This window comes from Lactuca virosa, chromosome 3, assembly GCF_052849685.1.
Source record: "Lactuca virosa cultivar CGN04683 chromosome 3, Lactuca_virosa_CGN04683_v6, whole genome shotgun sequence".
In the NCBI taxonomy this organism is placed as follows: domain Eukaryota; kingdom Viridiplantae; phylum Streptophyta; class Magnoliopsida; order Asterales; family Asteraceae; genus Lactuca; species Lactuca virosa.
In genome coordinates this window covers 173,480,939-173,492,298 of record NC_136428.1, presented here as the reverse complement: position 1 = coordinate 173,492,298, position 11,360 = coordinate 173,480,939, and positions in this window count along the sequence as shown.

Genomic DNA, 11,360 nt, shown 5'->3' with positions numbered 1-11,360 from the left:
TAACCACACACGCTCCAATGATACTATGATAAACATTAAGTTACCCTTTGCCTACCTTGTTAAGTCCAGGTTAGTATGCCGGTTAACCACACACGCTCCACTAACAGCTTAAACAAAGTGCAAAGTGTAATTTCATGGATTAGCACCTTATTCACATTTTCCTAAGTAACTAAGATTGGGAATTTATAAGTGTTTAGTTACTTAGTATTTATCATTAATACTTTTAATGAAGGGAGAATTATAGTCCTTGTCCTACCTGTTCGGCTAACGACCCTCCACCGGTCAAGGAAGCGGTGAGTGAGAGTGGACACCCATTAAACTGCCATTTTATAGGCAGTAACCTTATACCCCCCTTATAGACCGGCTTCGTGAATGAGGCCTACTAATGGTAAGACGACTTGCTCTTATACATATGTTAAACTTTTAATATTATAATAGTATAATGGTGTATTTTAGACATTTAAAATACTTGGTGGTTTAATCTATTAATTAAACTAGACTTTTAATTTAATTAAACTCAAACCATATATTTATGGATTAATAATACTCTTTTAATTAAACGCTTTAATTAACTATTAATAAAGTCCATAAGAGTTAATTTGAACTATTCAACAAACATCATTATTCCAATTATTAAACTCAAAATTAAAACCATTTAATTAATTGTTTAAGTTATGAACCCAAGAGTTTTAGAATTCAATTCTTTTTTTCATAAAAAACTTTTCTCAAATTCCAAAACTTGAGGGCAAGTTTTGTAATTCTTGAAAACCTTTGGATTCCATAACTTATGGAATTAATGGTGTTTTATGATGAAACTTTCCATGTTCCATAACTTAAGAACAAGTTATGGAATTCTTTAAAACATTAACACCAAATTTTGTAACTCCATAAAAACTTTGAATCATTTTTTTTAAAAAAATCTTTCATATCCATAACTTATGGAAGTTTCAAAAACCCTTAAGATCACAACTTTAAAAAAAAACTTTTGAGCTCCAAAATTTTATGACAAAATATGTAACTCCTTAAAACATTTAGATCAAACTTTTAAAACTAATAAAATAATCATATCATTTTATCTTTTACTAAATTTGACCTAATTCAACTCATATAGCAAATGATTCAACTTTTACAAATAATTCTTTTTTCACAAAACAAGTAATTATTTTAAAATTTGACAAACGTCATGTTTCTTTTTTCCTTTTTTTTTCAACTTGAAAATAAAACATTTACATCAATATAACAGAAAACAACCCATGGCTCTGATACCACTATTGGGTTTTGAGCATTCTAACACTCCTATGGTGTACATGCAACCCTATAAACCTTGGATCTATGTTTTCTCTATTATACATGTAAATATTAACTATTCCAAGGTTTCATCCTAACTAGCATATTATGAAACACCTATACTACAAAGTTCTAGTTAGATGACATACCTTTTGATGTAGCTTGATGTCTTCAAGCTTTAAGAGCTTATCCCCAATAGTGTGGAAGCCTCAAATGGAATCACAAATCACCAAAACACCTTGGAAGAACTTGAGAGAATATGTATGCACACTAAAATCGGCCCACTCTTATATTCACACACTTGTGCCAATTTTGTGAGCCAAGGACCCCTTTATATATTATGGAGGATTAGGGTTACATCCATGTAAACCCTAATACCCATGACCTTTCATTTACATAGGATCCATGGGTTAAAAGCTCCATGGACCATCCATGAAAGCTTAGCCCAACCTAAATGAACTTGGCCCATTCCATATATATAAGAGTCCATATTTAATTAGTTCTTTTTGATCACTTAATTAATTCTAAATTAATTCTTGATCAATACTAATTAAATAATATGATTCCATATTAATATATTAGAACTTATAATATATTAATATAAATCATAAATATATACTATTCTCAAAAGACTATCCATATAAATTATGCCGGTGAAGTGGAACCCAAATGGACCATGCCGGGTCGGGTCAAGTACATACCAAATGTAGTTATGGACTTACACATTAATCCAACAGGTTTTGTGAGCTTCTTCCATCAGAAGATCTCTTATTCCTCCTGACTTAGGCACCCAAATTCGATCTTGGAATACCTTTAGTCCATGACCGTTTGTATCAAACACCAACGTTTTGCCCAAAAGTTCTTCCTTTCGGTCATTCTTTTCAGAAGCTTCCCCTTGAGCTTTCTTTATACTCTCCACAATTGTCGAGACAACTTCTATTTTCAACGCTCTTGGCCTCTTTCTTTCAACATTGACTTTCCGACTGAGAGCATCAGCAACAACATTAGCTTTACCGGGGTGGTAAAGTATCTCACAGTCGTAGTCCTTGAGTAATTCTAGCCAGCGTCGTTGCCTCATATTCAATTCCTTCTGATTAAAGAGATATTGGAGACTCTTATGATCAGTGAAAAGTTTGTACTTCGTGCCATAGAGGTAATGCCTCCATATTTTCAGAGCAAAAACTACCGCTGCCAACTCCAAATCGTGAGTAGGGTAGTTCTTTTCATGCTCCTTCAACTGTCGAGACGCGTATGCTATCACCTTTTCTCTTTGGGTCAAAACACAACCCAACCCAACACCAGATGCATCGCTATAAACAGCGAAGTCTTCGACTCTGTCGGGTAGAGAAAGAATCGGTGCTTCACATAGCTTCTTCTTTAGCAACTCGAATGCTTCCTTATGCTTATCACTCCAAGCATAAGTAGCTCCTTTGTGGGTCAAAGCTGTTAGTGGAGTAGCAATCGAAGAAAAGCCTTGGATAAACCTTCGGTAATATCCGGCTAATCCTAAAAAGCTTCGGATCTCCGTGGGACTTTTCGGTTGTTCCCACTTCATCACAGCTTCAATCTTTGCTGGATCGACCATTATCCCTTCCTGGTTGACCACGTGACCCAAGAGTTGGACTTCTCGAATCCAAAAATCACATTTGGAGAACTTTGCATACAACTTCTCTTTCTTCAAAACTTCTAATACTTCTCGCAAGTGCCTGCCATGCTCCTCTTGGCTTTTCGAGTAAATCAGAATGTCATCTATGAACACTATCACAGATTTATCAAGGAAAGGATTACAAACCCTATTCATCAAATCCATGAATGCTGCTGGAGCATTGGTTAGTCCAAACAACATAACCAAGAACTCGTAGTGTCCATATCTAGTTCTGAATGCAGTCTTCTCGATATCTTGTTCTCTTACTTTCAGCTGATGATATCCTAACCTAAGATCAATCTTTGAGAAATAAATTGAGCCTTGCAGCTGATCGAACAGGTCATCAATCCTTGGCAATGGATATCTATTCTTTATCGTTGCCTTATTCAGCTCTCAGTAATCAATGCACATTCTCATGCTCCCGTCTTTCTTCTTTATGAATAACACCGGAGCTCCCCAGGGTGATGAACTAGGTCTAATGAAACCTTTGTCCAATAACTCCTGAAGTTGCATCATCAGCTCCTTCATCTCCGTTGGTGCTAATCGGTATGGTGCTTTTGCTATTGGCGTGGTTCCTGGTAACAAGTCTATTCTGAACTCCACTTGTCTATCAGGTGGTAATCCAGGAAGATCTTCGGGAAATACTTCTGGATAATCACACACCACTGGAATATTCTACATCACCTTCTTTTCCTTCTTAGCGTTGATCACCAATGCTAAATATGATGTACATCCCTTGGTCAAACACTTTCTGGCTTTCATTAGGGAAATGATTCCAGAATTCACTCGGCGTTTGTCCCCGTACACCATAAATGACTCTTTCGCTGGCGGGTTTACTTTTACTATCTTCTTCTTGCATAAAATCTCGGCATCATTGGCGCTAAGCCAATCCATTCCTAACAGGATGTCGAAACCATTAAGTTCGATAGGCAATAATTCCTCGTGAAACTTATTCCCATTCAAGTCAATTAATATGTTTTTCATGCGATGGCTAACAGGTACAAACTTGCCACTAGCAACTTCGACTAATAAAGCATTATCTAGTCTATCAACAGGCAAAGCTAGTTTTCTACCAAACTCATGTGAAATAAAGGAGTAGTTGGCTCCAGAATCAAACGAAATTTGAGCAGGTAATTCATTTACGAGAAAGGTACCTGAAGCGACATCAGCTTCATCTTTCGCAGCGTCAAGTGTCATCTGGAAGGCTCTTGCTTTCGGCTTTGGGGGAATGTTGGGTTTTGCTGCCTCTTTCTTTTTCGGACAGTCTTTCAAAATGTGCCCCTCCTCGTTACAACCAAAGCACATCCTCTTGTTGGACGGACACTCGTTGGCATAATGCCCCGTTTCTCCACACTTGTAGCAAGTCACCTCCTCACTACATTTCCCAAAGTGCTTTTTCTTGCACTTCTCGCACCGTTTCGCTTCGCCTCCCTTTCCTCCAAACTTCTTCGAATTTGACTTCAAAAATTTACTTTTCTTATTGGAACTTGAAGTTCCTTCAAATTTTCTCTTTTCGCCAACTTCAACCTTGTCGGCGGTTCTTCCCTTGATCATGTCCTCAACAGACTTTGCAGCCCAAATAGCTGCCTCTAGAGTAGGTGCCTGACGCACTGGCACCACGTACTCCCATGGGAGTCCTTTTGCGTATCGGTCAACCTTTGTCAGCTCATCTGGAACGATGCGCAAAGCAAACTCCATCTTGTCTGTGAAAGCATTTGTGTATTCATCAACTGACATGCTGCCCTTTGTCAATGTCAGAAACTTGTTCTCCAACTCCAACAGATTTTGGGCCGAACAGAACTTGCGCTTGAACTGCACCAAGAACTCTGCTCATGTCAGTTGCAGTGGCTCATTAGGGCTTAGGGTCTTCCCTAAAGTGTTCTACCAACGAACAGCTCCACCCCTGAACTGGCGTACTGCGAAAGTGGTCTGCAACTTGCCTCTGCAGCCACACGTCATGAAGGCTAGCTCCATTTCCGATATCCAATCCATGACTCCGATCGGGTCCTCCTTTCCAGTGAAGGTCGATGGTTTGCAAGTAAGAAAATCCTTATACTTGCATCCAATTCCATCATTCCTTCTATCCTGGTTGTTCTGCCTAACTATCGGTGGGTTGGCTTGACCAACAGATCCACTGAAGTTTCCTCCTTCCGAGTGCCCTTCATTTAATTCTGGCTCTTCCACTTGAATTGACAGTTCTTCACAATTCTATTGAAGCAACCGCCTAGTCTCCTCCATCTGACAATCTAACATTGTTTGAATCATCATTTGTACACCAGCCATTGTCATTGGCTCAGGTGCTGCTGCTACAACAGGTATTTGCTCAATCACTGGTATTTGATTCCTGTTTTCATCAGCATTTCCAACTCCACTCCTCGTTCTCACCATTTTTGATCTATACACTGAATAAGGTGAAATTAGATCCTCATTCACGATAGATATTCAAATCATCCTTATCACTCCGAAACGTTTACATGCTAGTTCTAATATCGTAGACGTACGCTTAGAATCCTACACACATAAGGTTTCCAGATCCGGTCGACAACAGACCATAGATCCGAACAAATAATATCATATATGGCAAACATATAACATTTAGCACATAAAAGCATTTTAGGCAATTTTCCTAAAATAAACTAGTGCTCGTGTCTAAAATATAACAGACACACATCTCACAATCTTCACTTAGCATTCTAAGTTTAAGTCTAGAAATCGTACAAATTCCTAGTTCGCTTATACAAATGCTCTGATACCAACTGTGACATCCCCAAAATCACGGCCAGAAAAGACCGGTTTAATTTATGCTTTTAAAATGATTTCAGAGTAATCCTTTGATTAAAAGAGTTGCGGAATTTGTTCCCAAAACGGAATATGATAAAATAAGATTTACCAAATCATTTCATAAAGAAATGTATTTTCATTATATAACAAAACTTGGGATGTCATGTTCCGATAAACAGACCAAAAGCATAAACATTACAATACGGACCTTACAACAATTATATAAAACAACAGGTCTATAATCCAAAAATAACTTGACAAGTCATCCAACTTATGCTCTGGCGCCACTACCTGTAATACAAAGAAAACTGAGTGGGTCAGGCTTGGGAGCCTGGTGAGCATATAGGGTTTTCAACCCACAATAAATAATTATATTTAATTCAACCAACCAACAATAACCCAATTACCCGTTCCCGTTATTCTCACTTTACATCCCTAAGACAACAAACATAAGGGACCTAGTCTAAGAATATTTCATCGGGGCGAGAACACATGCTTCGGGGGTTCCTCAGCAATATAAGTCAAATAAGGCAACCATGAGGGGAATGGAGTACATCGAATGAACACCCAAGTTCATTAACACCTACAGGTGGCGAACCTGCTAGCGTTCCACAAGACTGTCTAGAAAAGTCCGTGGTCGTCATCTAAACTCCGCTAGATGACTGAATCAAAAACAACATTGAGGCCTCTCATCTGTTTATCACACATCAACTATCTACCCATGCTCTACCCAACATATTAGTAGATAAAAATATATATTTTTATACATAGTTTAAAACTTGTATATCATTCTCATTCAATACATATTCCAAACAACAGATGAGACGCATACACATAACACGTATTTCATAGAGAATAAATCATATCTATGAGATAGAAGAAAGTGAATATACATTCACACATATAACAACAAAATATACACATAACACGTATTTCGTATAAAATACTTCATAATTATGCGTTAGAAGAAAGTAACTACACACTCACTTGATCAGAAGATGATCGGACAACACTACTGCTTGTAGAAGTAGTATTCTTTGGCAGATCTGGAAGATCTTCACAAAAACCGGGCTCCTCGCGGGCAGAGCTTCGGCTCGGGAATTTTACTTCTCTGGATCTTCGGGGCTTCGGGACTCGGGAATGATACCGGGGCTTGGGGATAATTTTTGCACGAAAAACGAGGTAAAAACGCGAGAGAAGGAAAGAAAATAGCAACTGAAACTCGGCAGCCTCGAGTTCCTTTTATAGGGGGCTGGATCCTTGATTTACGCTGGGCGTAAATCCTAGTTACGCTGGGCGTAACCTGGATAAGGTCGCTGACTCCCCTCCTTTGGATAATATCGGAATTTATAACTAAATTTAATATTTTAATTATTTAATAAAATTCAAAAATTCATATCTTCCTCATACGAACTCCGTTTTCGACGTTCTTTATATCCCCGCGTAGGTGAGACTACGCTCTACAAGTTTCGTTTAGACTCCGTCGGTTAATTTTGATTTATTTTTATTATTTATTTTTAGTAGGCCGGGACAGGAAAACTCCGTTATAAATTCATAACTTCTTCATCTGACGTCCGTTTTCGCCTGTCTTTTTATCGTTTCGCTACTATTAACGAGATCTTCGATTCTTGTTTAGATTGTTTCGGCTAAAAACCACTCGATCTCAAATCGAGTATTCGGGCTGCATACTGCTAAGTCGAAACTTCGGAAAATCATAACTTCCTCATACGAAGTCAGATTTGGGCGTTCTTTTTATACACGCTCTCGGTTTAACGAACTCTACGATTTTCGTTTATATTACTAAGGCTAAATATCGCTCTAACATAAATTTCACTTTTACGGCATTCAGCGTTGCCGGTTATGTTGCGAAACTTCGACAGGTCATAACTTCTTCGTTATAACTCGGATTTCGGCATTCTTTATATCTCCGGAATCCTTGTTTCAACCACTACATCTTCATGCAAAGATATCGGGCTTATCTCACACTTTAATTTTGACGCTTATTTTATTCTTAATTCATTAAATTATAATAATTAAGAAAATAAACACACAATTCACATAATTCACATAATACTCAAGTATTTCATCATTAATACTTCAAAAAGAGTTACAAGGATTAACCTAGACTTTTACATCAACAATAATGCCTAGCCTGGAAACGCGGGCGTTACAGAGACCATAATGACTCTATATAACAGCACGTATTGGTGTCGGGTCCGTATCAATGCCACATACACAAAACATACAATCATATCATCAAGGGTCACAAAAACAACAAGCACATATAGAAATATTAGCAAGTGTCACAAAGACAACTATCATCCTACAAACATAATCCGGTGGGCCGATATTGGTGCCTTCTACCCACGAGTACAGTGAAGAGACTCACCTAAACTACTCAACAGATGCCCAACAGCTACCTCAACATCAGAACAGCCAAACCAAGCTTAATAAAGCTAAACTAAAACCAACCCTTAGATACATACTCAAATTTACCAAAGTTTGACGAAAAGTCAAACCGGTCAAAAATTCAACGGTCAAAATTGTCAATCAGCAGCCCTCCACATTATGTCCCTCATTGGCCACGTGGTGGGTAATAAATGCCAAAACAATTGTTGATTCCCCAGTCGCCACACCGTGGCAGCGTAAGGCCATATCGTGGGGACTGGTCTGAACAGCTCAAACGATCTTAATCCATTTTCGTCTGATTTTAAGAGCTTCAACGCTCAGATCTGGACCATTCCAAGGTCTTAATGGATAAATTTTCCAACTTTATCCCTTAAGTCATCCCAATAGGCCAAAACTTCTAACCCTAAGTCCTTAATGAGGTATGAGTTAACGCATTAAGCTCTTAATCGACCAAGACACCCCACCAAACTTTCCAGAAGACCTTCATACCCAAAATACACCCTAAAAATGTGTGCTTTATGCTCATGCATGACCACAACATGACTCACCCCAAATAGGTCAAATCCAAGGAAGAAAAAGGGCTCAAACTTGCACATGAGGCCAAATACACCAAGGAACACAAGATTTGAAACATATAACCTCAAATGGACCTCAATGATCCATAAAGTTTCCAACTTTATGGAATCCATTCCTTCAACTCTCACAATCATGAAGAAAAGGGACAATATTACTAGATGTAGAAGCACAAATCAAAAAGCCAGAAACTTGAAAACTCACAAGGGTCCAGAATATGCACAAGATGATAATGATGATGTTGCTTGCTGGATTAATGAAACAAAACACCTTCTTCTTCTTCTTCTTCTTCTTCAAGGAACCAAGAATACTAAAATGGACCAAAACTCCTTAAGAGAGGCTAGGGTTTTGAGGTAGAGGGTTGGAGGCTAAAGAGGATGCCCTAATCCTCTGGAAATGTTGTTTAAATAATGGGAGGAAACCTTAAAATTTTAGGCTTGGGCTAGAACAGCTGCCACACAGGGGCCTCCTAATGGCACGCCGTGACACTCATTAACACATGTGTTCAATTTCTTCTATGCCACTTCATGGGCAACCTTGCGCCACATCGTGGCATCAGAGTTTTTCCTAAAAATTTTCCATCCATGGACCTTGATAAATGCTAAGCTAATCCATTTTGGAACACGGGTGTTACAACTCTCTCCCACTTAAATTAGATTGCGTCCTCGAAGTCATTCCTTACAACTTACTCTGCCACACCAGATTACCGCCTACCAAGACTGCCAATGAAGCTCTGACTCATCAGGAACCATGTATCTTGACGAATAATGAACCTTAACAGTCCGCCACTAGACGACAAAAGGAAATCCAACCGCCCCGCCCGAAAAATGGAAAAACCCCAAACCATGTGTGACTTACAGACAGAAAGAACCATTTCACACCACAACCATAATAACTCCACACTGCAACCCGAACTGGAACAACCTCTCCTACCATGAATTATCCCAATGATACATGGAAAGCAGTACTCCTGACTACTTGTCGCTGCTGGCCACCTCGCATTCGAATACGAAGATGACTTCCAACACAAGACTCAACCCTTGATGCCAAACCAACATATAAATCACATCATGACAACCGATATTCACATTTTGATCTAATTGAGATCTTCTTGGTTCCACACTAACCTACCAAATGACTGATGTGCCGAGTTTCCGATCGGTTGCTGAAGCTAATGAACTCACACACGACCACACCACGAGACTCCAACCAATATTCTAACTGACAAAAGCTATTCATAAAGAAAACTCGAGAGACCACTCAAAACCTTACTTATGCCAACCAATAGCCCAATACTTGGAAGCACTCAACGACAACAACTAACTCTTCCTCCCTATCTGGAAGACCCAAAACATCTCGATCGTGAATTTAACCCTGTCCCAAACTGTGACATCCCCATTTTCACGACCATAAAAGACCAGTTTATGCTTATTTTAAAATCATAGTTTTAATTTACAAATACAGAATTTGTCCCATAAAATATTCCCGAAGGGATGTTTTTCATTGACTTATTAAAAACTCGGGATGTCATAACTGATACAAGAAGCATAAACATAAATGAAGAATTACAATATCTATTTATACTAATGGTCTACGTCTCCTTGAATCTCTTATCAGATACATGTATCATCATATATGTAATTCCCGGTGATACAATCAACTGAGTGGGTCAGGTTGGGAAACCTAGTGAGTACATAGGGTTTTCATCCCACAATAATATAATTTATAATTATATAATCATCAGCATTAAAATAACCCAATTACCCCATTTCCCATCACTCTCACTTACTAATCCTATTATGATGATCTTGAGGGATCATTCCTAGAGGATCCTTATTAGCGGACAACTATAATTCCTTAGATGATTAGGAACGACGGTATGATAATACTCGCGAAAACACGACAATACATTAGTACTTTTTGGATAATCATGACAGGCACGACATTACAGGAGTACAAAAGTAATTAGGTTTAGCACGACAGTACAAAGTACTTGGGTTTAACACGACAATACAAAAGTACTTGGGTTTAGCACGGCAGTACAAAAGTACTTGGGTTTAGCGCGACAGTAAAAGGTACTTGGGTTTAGCCCGACAGTACAAAAGTACTTGGGTTTAGCACGGCAGTACAAAAGTACTTGGGTTTAGCATCACAATACAAAGTACTTGAGATAGACGCGACACTTATTATCTCACACGACTCTCTCTCTAACCTATCGCAACCACTATTTCACACAACCCTATCACAAACTCTCGTTTATTATTTTGCACAGCCCGTCACTACCCAGTCATATTATTAAGTATGTTAAACATACCAATAAATCAAGTAGTAATCATATTTGTATAACTATATTAAACACAACAAATACAGCGCACATAGCTGTTAAGCATTTAGAATACTCATGTCTATGCGTAATCTTGAAAGTAAGTATGCACTCACCTGAATTAAGTGGGTGACTAGTGATCTGGGCAGAGCTTTGCCTAACACCTTAGATATTTCTTGACGTGACCTAAGTATAATTAATACAGAGTTTTAGTCTAATGATCCTGGAGACTAAGAATATTATAGATCCTCACTAATCCTAATGTCTACATCAATATCTATCAAGTAAGGATTGGCTAAACAGGACAGTTGGGAGGCAGTATCATTTCAACATAATAGCTTT